This window comes from Asterias rubens, chromosome 16, assembly GCF_902459465.1.
Source record: "Asterias rubens chromosome 16, eAstRub1.3, whole genome shotgun sequence".
Classification (NCBI taxonomy): domain Eukaryota; kingdom Metazoa; phylum Echinodermata; class Asteroidea; order Forcipulatida; family Asteriidae; genus Asterias; species Asterias rubens.
The window spans coordinates 11693326-11708366 of record NC_047077.1 but is presented as its reverse complement, the minus strand read 5'-3'; positions in this window follow the sequence as shown (position 1 = coordinate 11708366).

Here is a 15041-nt window from a genome sequence, read left to right as displayed (position 1 = left end):
ATTGGTAATTACTCAAAATAATTATTATCATAAAACCTTTCTTGATTACGAGTAATGGGGAGAGGTTGATGGTAAAAAACTTTGTGAGAAGCAGCTCCCTCTGAAGTGACGTAGTTTGCGAGAAAGAAGTAATTTTCCACGAATTTGATTTCGAGACCTCAAGTTTAGAATTTGAGGTCTCGAAATCAAGCATCTGAAAGCACACAACTTCGTGTGACAATGGTGTTTTTTTCTTTCATTATTATCTCGCAACTTCGACGACCGATTGAGCTCAAATTTTCACAGGGTTGTTATTTTATGCATATGTTGAGATACACTAACTGTGAAGACTAGTCTATGACAATTACCAATAGTGTCCACTGTCTTTAAAGGAACACGTTGGATCGGACGAGTCGGTCCATCAAAAGCGTTTAGAACCGTTTGTTATAAAATGCATATGGTTGGAAAAATGTTTTAAACGTAGAACACAATGAGCCACACAAATTTGTCTCGAAATTGCGTGGTTTTCCTTTTGCTTTGCGAACTAACACGGTCGGTCAAAAATTTGACTCCCATAAATGGCCGACCGTGTTAGTCGACGAGGTAAAAGGAAAACCACTCATTTTCGAGGCATATTTTTGTGTGGATCATTGTATTCTTCTTTTTAAACATCTTTCCAACCATATTCATTTTATAACAAACGGTTTACAAACGCTTTTCAAAGACCAACTCGATCATCTATCCTTCAGCGCAATGTTAAAAATTAATTTTCCGTATAATGGGGCCAAGATGATCTTGTAAAAAGGTATCGTAAAAATAATATACGCGTAATTTGCTTTTCATATTTTAGTTTTGGTAAAGGACTTCTCACGTTTTGGGAATCACGAAGAGACACGTATCGTTGACTAATATTACTGACACAATAATATTGGCCAATTATTTCAAGAAATTAGTCAACGAAGAGGTTAAACTTGTACGGAGTCATAAAAAAAGAGAGAAAATGAAAACAAGTGGATCTTATGTGAGATTACCTGACATCACAAGGCCCGACGGCCACTTCAAGGCGAGGGCTACAATCGACCCAAATCAACTGTCACAAGGGACATATTGCCACCTTCTCGTGGGGCTGAAACAGAGTAATACCCGCTTCACGGTCCGCAAGGTTGTAGGCATGGCTATCATCCAGTAGGAGCCTGGCCGGTAGAGCAGAATGCTACCTTTACAACTCAAGGGCACAAGTGTCATGGATTAGAACCAGTGGCCAATTTCATAGAGCTGCTTAAGCAGAAAATTTGCTTTAGCACGAAAATAGCTCGCTTACTTTACACATGTTGCTGGCCAAAATTTCATGGCATATACATTGGTTGTGACTAGTATTTAGCTGTTGTTTACTTAGCATAACAATTGAGTGGAGTCTTGGCCGGTAAACTGATTTTATTAAGCCAGGATTTTTTTGCTTAAGCAAACTTTTGTGCTTAAGCAGCTCTATGAAATTGGGCCCAGAACTCTGCTGCTGACAACACCTGAGCTTCGGTCCGGTATTAAACTAGACAGCTCGGCCATGACACACTGCATGATCATCATCAGCAGAACAGATTCTAAGACGAGAGTTGAGGCAGAATGTTTTTGTTCCGCATCTTCACTATCTGAACTTCCCTAACATTATGCCACTTAACGTAATTCATTTAAAAACAATGTATTTTGATAAAACAAAGAAAGCACAAAAATGTATTCTGATAAAACAAAGAAAGCACATTACCAAAAAGATACTCACACAGTAACATGATAATTAAATAAAATAATAGAAGTAGAAAACAAGACAGAAAATTGCACAACATTTTCAAAAGGTAGCCCGAAAAAGCTATAACTTAGACTCATTTTCATGTGGGTCTTTTAACAGTGTTAAATTCACGTCGGAGAACATTTTTCATTGTTTGGGTTGGTTCTTCTTTTTGCTCCGGGGCTGTCTTGTACCTTGACGCCGATTTGAGTGTTCTGCGCAATTTGCGCTCCAAGCTACTTTAGGAATCTTGGTCCGTTTCTTAACAGACGGTAAATGTTGTGGTTGGTCACAATTTTGCATCCCATCATTATCTGCCGATGACGTCATGGATTCAAATGATGACGACGATGAGTGCTCAGTGTTTCGGTTGAAGCTACTGCGCATGTTGGACTCGTTCACACAATCCGTTTCAAAACTAAGGAATTTGGCGCGAACTGGTTTGCGATGACTGTTGACTAGTACAGATCTCCTGTGACTCCAAACCGTCTGCTCCATGCATGCATACCGTGTCTTCTCTTCTTGTTGATAATCTTTCGTCTTCACAGCTTTCTTGGTTCGTCGACCACCACGATCGGAACGAAGACGTCTCTTATGGGTAACAGTGTGCCTTTTCGAGGTTCGATTCTTGCGTGTGGACTCCACGCTAAGCTGCCTGTTCGCCCACTGTCGAGTAACAGTTAGAGGGGTCAGACGGCGATTTCGTAGGGGTACCCTCTGCGCCCATTGATCACCCCCACGAGCGACCCACGGCGGTAATGGGTCGTCAGGAATCTTACCCTCATTATCGGAGGGTAACGGGGGAGAGGAGTACCTTGCCCCACCTTCTACGTCACTCTCCTCATCTGCATATTCAACGACGTATTCACGCGGGCGCGCAGAGGAGGATTCCGGTTGGGTCTTCAATCCGCGGACGGAGTTACCTTGAAATAAACGGTCTTTGTAATCAGATTGGGATGAAGAGGAAAACACACTTGACGGGCAGTCTCCTGGTAGGATCATGTCAGGAGGGGTGCTCAGTGAAGGAAGTCCCTCTCGATTTGAAGACGAATCACGGTGGGCAATCTCACTGTCGTGCAGATCACTGTCTGGATTATGGAGACTGAAGATCTTCATGTTTAACATCCTCTGTCTAGCAGAGCGCCCTCTCCGGCCGTTAAGGTTGGCGGCGAATACGATGGTGGAGCGCCGGTAGTCCACTCGTCCCCTGCAGAACAGTCGTATGACGAGTTTACGGAGTGTTTTCCGCATCCGTCTGTAAAGGAGGCAGTACACGTATGGGTTGATAACGGTACTCATGAAGGCAATGAATGTCACCACAGTTATCTCCCAGTGGTGTACACCGTACGGGTCTACCAGGAGGTTATCAGAGTACGTTAACTCCTCCTGTTTATGCCAAGCTGATCTCGTATTGGGATCAAATTGAGCGTAGTTCCAAATGTGCACCGTCACGTACGTTGTCCAGCAGCAGAAGAAGGTCCCGAAGACCACGAGGAAGGTCTTAGTGGCCCGGGTGCGGTGGCGCGGGGGACGCCAAAACTGGGCCCGGCCGCCTCTTCGCCTGTCGGAGCTTGTTTCGGAGTCTCCCCCACGGGAGGGTATAAAACCCACCCGTCTTGATTGAGATCTGGCGGCCTTGAAGATACGGAAGTTACAGTAGGAGGTGATGAGGAGGGGAACGAGGAAGCCTAGACAAAGGACTATGGCGGAATAGACCGGGGAATAAGTCCAGTCGGTTGTGCAATGGTGGGAGGCTGGCAGGAATCGGTACAGACCCACGCCAAATGTAGGCAGCAGAGAGATGACAGCTATGGGAATTCAAAATAGAGAAAGAGTAAGATTTATAGGTGGTCATCATTATTGGTCTTAAAATACAAACATGAATGAACATGAAAATCTGCAGTTGTTGATTATAACATTTTCAGGCGCTTTATACGGTTGTTTCTAGGCTACTCCGTTACACAGCACCAAATGGTGTACAAGGTGCTGAGGCGCAATATGCTGCATGCCAATCAAACCAGGAACATCGGGGCGAACCCCATCTCTTTACGATAAGTGCACTTGGTTATTTTACGTGCATTACACAACACACGGGAACTACGGATTTACGTCCCATCCGAAGGATGCTGCACTAAAAGTGGCACGACTCTCGAACCCACACTCTGCTGAAAAAAAAACCAGCAGAGCTTGAGTCCGGTGCTCTTATCCGCACGGCAACGACACGCCCATTGTAAATGAGAATCTCTAACTGGGCATTCTTTAAAAACAAGGTTTTCTTTAAAAACAAGGTTGATAGCTACAACCAAAAATCTCACCTGCAATGAGCCACGTAAAGGTAATCATGACCTTTGCCCTTAGTTGCGTCATGACAGTCTGGTAGTCCAACGCGTATAATATTGTGCAATACCTGTAAAGGAAACAAAACATACGATTCAGACAAAGGTATCAAGATACTGGGGCCTCCACATGCGCTTACGATCACAATTCGCCGAGTTTCGGCACAATAAATGGCGCTCGCAAAGCAAACTTCTAAAGCGCGGAATTCACTGATTCTGTGGCGATGATTATTTGCGTAGAGCACACCGCTACATTTTAGGGCCCAGCTGCGAATTCACCATTGCTGACACAGTGTTCTCTATTTTAACGTGATTTTTGAAGCTTTAAATGATCTGAGTTGATCATAAAGTAGTACAACTTGCGGTATGTATACAACTTGTGTATATATACCGGTATGTATACAACTTGGGGAGAAGTGTTGGTTTTAAGTGTTATCGACGTTTCGAAATACTCTGCTTGTCTTCAGGAAACGCAGAGTATACTGTTCGAAAAGTTTAGACTATACGTCCGGTTCTCCTCAGATTCAACACTTCGCTTGTAAAAAAAAAATGTAAAGGCGCATGCCTACATGTATTAATTTTTGGAGTAATATTAGCATTACCAAGGATACCCTGCCTTTCAGTAATGTTTTGAACAAAATGGCCGATGTGAAGCACAAAATAGTATCCATTTATAAAATCTTGCTTAATTTGGGGTTGAACTAAGACTTAAAAGTGGGAGACGTGCCGGGACTCTACGAACTGAGCCCTATTTTGGCGGTCTCCCTATTTTGCCAAAGTTCGGTGGTGCCAGTCAGAATTGAATGGAAATTAAAATAAATGTTACCGAAATGTCATATACTGATTAATTGTAAGGACACTTTACCTGTCAATGGAAACACATGCCACTGAGAGCGTGGACGCCAATCGAAGGGTCTGACTGATAAATGCTGTCACTTGACATACGATGTCCCCTAGAAGCCATCTTTCTGGGTCTCCTGATACCAAAGTAGTGAGTGCGAATGGCATCTCGAGAAGGCCTTTCAGGAGATCCGTAGCTGCTAAGTTCATCATGAGCATTGCTTCAGGGAGAAAAGGGGAAACCTTCGTATTAAGTTTTAAGGTGTTGGGAATTTAAAATTTAAAAGTGAAATGTTGGCATGGTATCTTTTTGGAAAACATAACAGTTATCATTAACTATTTACGTCCGTTATACACCACACGGGACCAACGGCTTTACGTCTCATCCGAAGGGACAAATCATCATGGTTGAGTGACTTTTAAGGAAACACTGACACGACTGAGACTGGAACCCACAGTCTGCTGATTAGAAATACCAGAGCTTGAATCCGGTGCATGCTCTTTACACAAAAGGTGAAAATGTATATCTTCTTTGTGGTAACATCATGGGCCAACATCAATGCGATATACATTGCTTGTGACTGTTACTCAGGTGCTGTTTATCGTAGCATAACAGTTAGGTGGAGTCTTGGCCGGTAATCTGATTTTACTATAAGCAAGGATTTTTTTAGCAGAATCAAATGTTGTTTTTCAGCAGCTCTATGAAATTGTTTGTGTCTATCTTGCCATTTAGAGTTTGTTCTTTAGAGAACTGTCTTGCTATTTATTCTACTACCGCGGAGTAATTTTTCTGATTTCGGGAGACTTGACTTACCTGTTATTGGTTCACTCTTGAATGTGTCGTACGTTACCCAACAGACGCCCGAACTCCCAATTACTGCCAATATAATCATTACTCCAAGTATAATGGACTCGAAAACAATCTCAATATCCATTTTTAGAGTTTGTTTATGGACCGGTCCAATATAAAATAATAAGTATATTGGCTGGTCCAATGATCGTGTAAATTAGTTGGAATGGCTAAAATAACCCAGTCCAATCAGCTAATAGCAATACATATCCAGCAGTTGGGCATTATAGTGACGCTTATCAACGTTGGATGGGTCAGATACATTAGCACTGATGTACAAAGGTCCAATATCAGATCTATACAGGTCCAAATATAAGATGCATACACGAGTCAATAAGATCTGCAACGGACCAGGCGTAACACAATGAGCTCAACGTTCACCATATTCAACACGTACAGGATTCAGCGCCACACACTTGTCTAGTCTTGACGTCGGACTAGCGCCCACCTCACTTTCTCACCAATAGAAGATCAACCTCTCCAAGATTCAACGCGTACAATATTTCGCGTCCAGTTATACAAGTTGACGTCGGACTAGCGCCCACTTCACCCTTTCACCAATAGAAGATCAACGTTCGTCAGATTCAACGCGTACAAGATTCAGCGTCAACTTGTCCAGACAATAATATGTTGACGTCGGACTAGCGCCAACATTCACACTACCTCTTGCAGCTATTTATCCATGAAGACAAATGCATTCAAAGAATGTTGTTTCTAATGTGACTCTCTATATGTAAAATTCAGTGTTTTTTCAGTTACATAAACAAATATTCTCCAGTGCAGCAGCGTTACGCACCATCAACTACATCTCACGAAAGTCTTGTGTTTGAAGATGCATGTTTTGTTGACAAACATCAAGACCGGCTCCAGTCTTCTGCAATCTAAATCTTTCTCTGCTCACAGTTTGTTTTGCGTTAAATCTCACACTAACTTCTAACATAGAGTCGATGAGCGCATCCAAGACAAAACAAGCTATTCGTTTAGTCTAATCATCATCGTATCCACCCACAAACACGGCTCTAACTAGACTATACATCCGACCTCGAATATAAACTTGGACGAGTCGTTTGTGACTCTCTTTCTCCGCGTCCTCGACTCCCTCGCCGCGATTCCCGCGACACTGCAGTGGTATTCTCGCGAGACTGCTAGCCCCCGCGAGACTACTGCGGTCCCATTTAGTGGGTAGTATGACGTCGGCAACCAGCAGTCCGCCCGAGAGCAGTGATCTCGCGAGAGCAGTATCCGATCACGCTAACCCGAATCATACGCCCACACCACCACGACTTGATATCTCACCGCGGTAGACTATTAACGACTTGTTTACAAGTCTAACCTCGATGAGGCTTTAAGAGGCAGCGTGACTGCCCACGAGCAGTTTTTTTTTAATGAGGAGGGACAATTTTAATTGAGAAGCCTTCTTTTAATACACATGTTGGGTTTCCTCGATATCTTAGGTTAGCTTCATTATCATCAAGGCCCGGACTTGAAGGTTTCGTAAAGACACATCATTAGAAGCTGAGTTTGTTAATTGAAACTTCTGACTCGAGTATACTTAGGCCTACTTGTCTTTATTTTAAAGGCAGTGGACACTATTGGTAATTACTCAAAATAATTATTAGCATAAAACCTTTCTTGGTGATGAGTAGTGGGGAGAGGTTGATGGTATAAAACATCGTGCGAAACGGCTCCCTCTGAAGTGCCATAGTTTTCGAGAAAGAAGTAATTTCCCACGAATTTGATTTCGAAACCTCAGATTTAGAACTTGAGGTCTCGAAATCAACCATCTAAACGCACACAACTTCGAGTGACAATGGTGGTTTTTTCCATTATTATCTCACAAGTTCGATGACCGATTGAGCTCAAATTTTCACAGGTTTGTTATTTTATACATATGTTGAGATACACCAACTGTGAAGGCTAGTCTTTGACAATTACCAACAGTGTCCACTGCCTTTAAAACATAGCTAACAAGGGAAAAATAAATACTTAAAGATGGATGACCGCGGCCCAGTTGAGGGAGTTCATGAGCTTGGCTTATTGTACTTGCCTTAAATGCAGTGGACACTATTATTCAAAATACTTATTAGCATAAAACCTTAATGTGTAATGAGTAATGGAGAACTGTTGGTAGTATAAAACATTGTGAGAAACGGCTCCCTCTGAAGTAACGTAGTTTTTAAAAAAAGAAGTAATTTTACACGAATTTGATTTCGAGACCTCAGATTTAGAATTTGAGGTCTCGAAATCAAGCATCTGAAAGCGGCAACTTTGTGTGAAAAGGGTGTTTTTTCTCATTATTATCTCGCAACTTCGACAAATCCAGGCGCGCACCGGGCGTACGGGTGTTGAGCACCGCGCGCCACTGCCACGGTGTACATGTGCCTAGTTTTGTGCATAAAGACATGAGGAAATCATGTTTCTTTTCACTCTTTATGGAAACAACAACAACAACAACAATAACAACAACAACAAAACAACAACAACAACAACAACAACAACAACAACAACAACAACAACGACAACAACAACGAAAACGACAACAACAACGACAACGACAATGACAACGACAACGACACTGACAACGACAACGACAACAACAACAACAACAACAACATTAACAACAACAAAAACAACAACAACAACAACATGTATTTTAATCTGCACAAGGTTGAACTATACTGTGACAACTAATTAAGCTGCATAAAGCCTGGCCGGCTGGAAGACCATCATTCATCATAATAATATGGTATTTGAAACCAATGAAGGTAGCTATAGAGTATGGGGTCGCAGAGGGGACATTACAAAATAATTATATAAACCTTGGTTATTTCGTAGTCATTATTAAAGAGGTTGGCTACTTTTTGTAGGACACAAAACACAACATCCGTAGATTTACATTAAACTTACACGATTTAAAGATAATGATGGCAGAAAGCTATCATTATAATACTACTGAGGTGTGCTGTAGTTTTATAGAGAAATAAGTAAAGCAATTACAGGAAGAGAATTTTTGTCTCGGTGCGACGAAGATTATTGTATAATATAGACCGGATTTACGTGACTCTTTTAAAACACTGCTCTGTGATTTCCACCTTGACGACTAATGAGGCTGAAACTTCCACAGGTAATTTTGTATTCACTAAACATCTTCATTAACAGTGAGTAAGAATGAATCAAAACTTGATCTAACGATATCAAAACCAGATATCAAAACCCTTTGGGAAGGTTCACGTTCGGTAATTACTTTTTAAACGAATGGCAACACAACTTACTTAATATTGTAATTTTTTTACCCATACACCGATGTGTGTTAGCACTGTATACTCAGTACTCACACACATCTGTGCTATGGATAAAAAAGCCAAAATTAATATTATTTGTCCCCGATGCAAATTAATTAATATCTATTATACAACTTTCTTAGTTGAAAGTAGGCCTACAGCAACAAGAGGTAGTGTGAATGTTGGCACTTCGATGTGATGTGGTTACAGAAAATATATCAGCTTGTATGCCCCCAAATTTGAATCGGATGCAAGTTACTGTCAGATACGTTTCTCATAGTGTCTATTCCAGTTATTGATTATTCTTCCTGTGTGGAAATATCTACGCCATATTTGCAGCAATATCTATCAACAAATAAAATCGCCATCACGTTTTGAAATGAAATTTTCACACAATTAGTTTGATTGTAATTATTTCGCAAGGTTCCAAAAACCTTAAGTACACATTCCTTTAAGTTATTGCATAATCCGCAAACCTGCCGCGACTAAAAGGCAGTGGACACTATTGGTAATTACCCAAAATAATTATTAGCATAAAACCTTACTTAGTAGTGAGAGGTTGATGGTATAAAACATTGTGAGAAACGGCTCTCTCTGAAGTGACTATAGTTATCGGGAAAGAAGTAATTTTCCACGATTTTGATTTCGAGGCCTCAGATTTATAATTTGAGGTCTCGAATCAAGCATCTGAAAGCACACAACTTCGTGTGGCAAGGATGTTTTTTCTTTCACTATTATCTCACAACTTCGACGACCGATTGAGCCCAAATTTCCACAGGTTTGTTATTGTATGCATGCTGTTGAGATACACCAAGTAAGAAGACTGGTCTTTGACAATTACCAATAGTGTCCAGCAGTGTCTTTAATGAACAGAAAACGACCATACAGTGCTGAAAGCCAACAGTGTGGGTCTACTGGGGGTTGTTGATGAAAGATGTTCCTTCACCCATTCGTCAAATACCAGTGTTTTCAAGTGGTGTATAATTATGCATAAAATAATAATCTGTGAAAATGTTGTCTTAATTGGCTATGTAGGCCTAACTACATATCATGTTGTTGCATTCAATGTTATAATGATGCTCATTTCCCATGCAACCTTTACTTGTTGAGTTAAAAGAACATTACAGAATTGGTTTTTGCTAACAAAACAGCTGATGGCAGTGTAAACACTTTATGTATTCACCATATACATAAACTGACAAACATGTAGAAGTTTTAGATCGATCGGCCATCTGGGTCACGAGAGAATAGTGAAAAAACGATCACAAATTTTGCATAGCATCGATGCCAAAATAAAAATGAATAAAACGGTTACTCCAAACGCGAAGTTTGATTATTTATTTCTCATCAAATATGACATTTCAGACAGAAATGTTCAACTATCATCATCATTAGACCGTGTACGTTTTATGTAAATCTGTGATCTTCACGATTTTTGTTTCTTACCAATTCTGTAACGTTCAAGTGACATAATGATTATTTGATGAATAAGAGATGATGAATCAAACATTATGATTACTGTTTGGTTGTCCGAGAACCTGTCTTCTTCTAAGACAACAACATAATTGGAAGTGAGTGGTTATTCATACTGGACTACTCAAGGTGTCTGATGAGCAGATAGTGTGGATTTGAGTACCACTCCTTAGAAACTCAGAGGCCGTGCCCGAACTGTGGCTACATACGGCTACGACTGTTACTATTAAGGGTGTTGCTAAGGGGATGCCATACCTCAACGCAGGGTGCGGGAAACTAGCCGTAGCCCTAGCTATAGCCGCCAATTCGGACACGGCCTAACAATTACACTAAATTTGTCGGATGGGACGTAAAGACTTGGTCCAGTGTGTTGTGCAATGCGCTTAAAAGAATCCTAATTACACCTATGTATAGCTCAAGGGGTTTGTATGCCGGGTGTTTCTGACAGTGTGGCTGCTGAGTGGGCCAACACCTTGTTAACACTTAAAATAGTTAGTAAACTTCAAAACCTGTTTGGAAATAAATAATGATAAGCGATTTTAGATGCCCGTAGATAAGCGATGTTATTATAAACAAATTATTACACTTCTAAAAAAATGTAAAATGTGTGTGAACTACCGCCCAGAACCACAGCCCTTTTCGAAATCACGGCTGGCAGTATGACTCGGCTGTGGCTTGGTCCCCATCCGAAGGTACTTTGTCTAACCAAAGAGTTAGGACATCTGACGAAGATCCTATGTAGCGCCCTCTTTCGTCCCTATTCGCGACTTTCGGTACCGACAAACCTTTTCGAAACCCGAGAGTCATGTGATGCACTGTTAATGGCAAAACACAAAACTATAGAAAAACAGAGCCTAAGCTACTCATTTAGAGATGCTTTCACATGTTTTGTGCTTAGGTTCATCCTACAAAGCAGTTGGCACCTTTAATGTTTTGCCACCTCAGGTGGTACCAATAATTGGTCTGGACCATGGACTCACTCTACCTCCATGGACTCACCAACAGAAGCCATAGTTTGGAAAAGAGGCCCTAAACATTTAAAAGTTGAAATCAAGTTGACCATACACTTGATTTGGCACCTTGACTTTAACAAAATTGAGACTTTGGTTTTCACTTTGCTTATTGTCCCATTGTAGCATTTGTTTGTTTGCTAGACGAGCATTCAATGTGTACTTGTTTGATGAGCTTAATTACCATCACCCGAGAGAACTCATCAAATTTCCAACGAAATGTCTGTTTTGAAGCTTTAAGTTCTTTATTGGTAATGATCAATTATAATTGTCAAGACCAGTGTTTGATAACTTTGTGTATCCCAATGCATAAAATAACAAACCTGTAAAAATTTGGGCTCAATTGGTCTTCAAATTTGCAAGAGAATAATGACAGAAAAACACCCTTGTTACGTGATATTACTTTGTGTGCTTTCAGATGCATTAAAAAGGCTTCAGCTGAAGTATTTTATTATCTGACTGAATTTACCTCTTTCACAAAAGAAACGTTTTTCAGAGGGAGCCGTTTCTCACAATGTTTTATACTAATCAACAGCTTTCCATTGCTCATTACACCAAGTAAATTGTTATGCTAACAATTTTTTTTTAAAGTAACAACTAAGTTCTCCTGGCCCAAATAATTATGTCCTGTAGTCCCGCATTTTGACAGGGTGCCAAAAGCATCCCAAATCTCCAAGCATGCCATGATGAGTTGGGCTTTTAAAATTGTAAAGTTTCAACCACTTAATTTTCATTCTAACCACTCAGAACTAGCAGGCCTAATTATACGCAATTAAAACTATGTCTTGAGCATTCTTGTGTCCATAGTGTTTCTCATAATTCCCATTACTAATTGGTGGAAACGCAAATAGGTTTAATTTTCTTAAATTTTTCGATTAGCATTTTAATTGATTTTACCATTCTAAAGTTTAATGAAAACGTGTTAGGAAATGTATAGAAATTAGTTAACGATAACCAAGTATCATAAACAGTCGTCTGATAAACTTGGTATCAATACGGACATAAAATAGTTACAGAATATCCAGTGTTGTCGCACAATGGACATGTGCGTGTGATTTCTGGGCCACTGGTGTGTAACCCACTTTTCACCGTCTGTACAAATAGAGACAGTTTTCTGTGTGAGTCTTCGCTGATTGGTGAAGTTTTTTCAGGGTACGAAATTAAGAAAATTTGCTGGTTGCCCCCTGAAAATAGGTTGCCCACAAGAAAAATAGGTTGCCCGAAAAAACAGAGATAAAGGTAAGTCTTACTCATCGCTGTCATTTGACTTAATTTTTGCTGATTTGGATACATGGTGCTCTTCATCATCTGTAAAACCAGCGTCGGTATCACTTCTTACATGTTTTGGGTTTTTACCCAACGTGAAACCAAACTTTAGGAGGCTCATTGTTATTCTTTGTGTCATGCAACTTTCGTAAATATTAGAACTGTCAGTGTCAACCACGCAAATTAAAGTAGCGAGTGGATCTGCGCTCACACATGCTCGCTAGCTGTTCCCACACGCTTGTTATGTGCGCGTGCAGCATAACACGCGTGGCACCAGTGATCCCCGGAAAAGCGCACTTTCTAGAAAGCGCGTGTGCCCGCAGCCTCCATTCATCGTGTTTATCATTTGCAAGCTGGTCCCGCGCGCGGCACACAGTGCAGCATGACAACTGCGCGGCACCAGCGGTTGCTGGAAAGCGCGTGTGCGACCAGGATCAGCGGTGCAAACGTTCAGTCCCAACTATAGAAATGACCCAACTATGTGTTTTGCTACACAACAAAGATGGTAAGTAAAGGCCCATACATCTGCAGTTAGGCTGATTCTATAGTTGGGACAGAACAAGAACGTGAATTCCAATTGTAAATGCTGTACGTGTACGCACGTGCATTATTTACTGTCCCGCTATTACACAGCACTGCAATTTTAACCGCGCTGTGCCATCGGCCATCGCATATTATTTAATACGTGAATGATGATGCTGGAAAGTTCTCACATGGCTCGCGGTCCGGTTGACGTCGTGGAATATACAAAAATGGTTGAACATCATAAATATTTTTTTTTTGTGGAAAATTCAAACGATCTTTGGAGCTGGCACAATATAAGCAGGTTAGGCCTAAATTGTTGTTTTTCATAAGGTTGCCCGTCGGGCAACGGCGACACAATCACAGGTTGCCCGGATGATTTTTTGGTTGCCCGGATGATTTTTTGGTTGCCCCGGGCAACCGGGCAACCGTTAATTTCGCACCCTGAGTTTTATTGAGTATCTCAAAGGTAAGAATATTCGTTAAAAAAATGTCTTCTGCGTTAAGTAATGAAGTTGTTTTGGGATCTCATTTACCCCCTGTTTGGGCATAGTTTATTGCTCCATGGGCATACACCGTACGCCAGGTTACGTGTGTGTACCCCACCACACACGGTCACCACACCACGGCCCAGTGATGAGCATGCAGTGAGTAATGTAGCAATGTTGTAGCATGGAGGTAGAACTGTGCTATGGTTGTTGACTATATCACACGCAGTGCACGTTAGTTGATGGCGGTGTCAGGCCTATTCAATTCCATCCATGGAAGATGGAGGGTCCTCCCTTAATATTTATGCCAGTAGCGGGCAACACTGTTTTCCTGTTAACCACATCGCATAATAAAGCCTCACGTTTGGAAAATTGTCTTCTTTCATTCTTTAATTTAAAAAACGTGATTGTCTTTTCCTTGACTTTTGCTCTATGTAAGTCTGGTTGTATTGTTTTTTTGTATACCTTGTTATTATATAGTTCTGATAATAATTCTTTGTTAATAATCATACAAATTATAGGGATGTTGTTGTTAAATTTCTCTGTGAACGCCACTGTGAAGCATTGATTTTGATGGGGAAATGTTTCCGTATGGCGCCATCACTTTTCCATTTGAAATGTTAGTATCAAATTTACCTCAATGAGATATCCCTTGTTGTAAAAAATTAGTAAAAAAAAAGGTGACGCCATACGGAAGGATCCTTTTTTTTTACTTGGTCATTATGTTGATGGGTGGGGTTTGGATTAAGGGTTGTGGGGAGCTATGTGTTTCCTGGTATAAAAAGCCCTGGTACAGTTAATTGCAATTGAATTAGAATTCCAAACTGTCGAGTCCCTCTAGAAATAAGGATGCCTTGAAGTGGGTTAGGGTGGGGTTTTGTGCATTCCATAGGTCATTGCCTTGTGGTCTCCATGTTGGTCGGATAGGTTGGGTCATAGATTGGTTTTGTCAACGCTATGCTGATTTATAGGCCAATAAAGATACAATAAAAGTCAACCTGTGAAAGTTTCAGCTAAAGTGTTTACGCATTAAAAAACAGTGAAAAACCTGTCACGGTATTTGCACACGAACGACAATTCCATCCACGTGTAGCAAGGTGACAATGACAGCAGGTATCAACCGCATCCCTGGCCACAGTAATTGCGAACAGACCCCTCAGATATCTGAATAACCACTCATACATAGTCAAGTGTTTTTGGGTGGCAAATTTTCAAA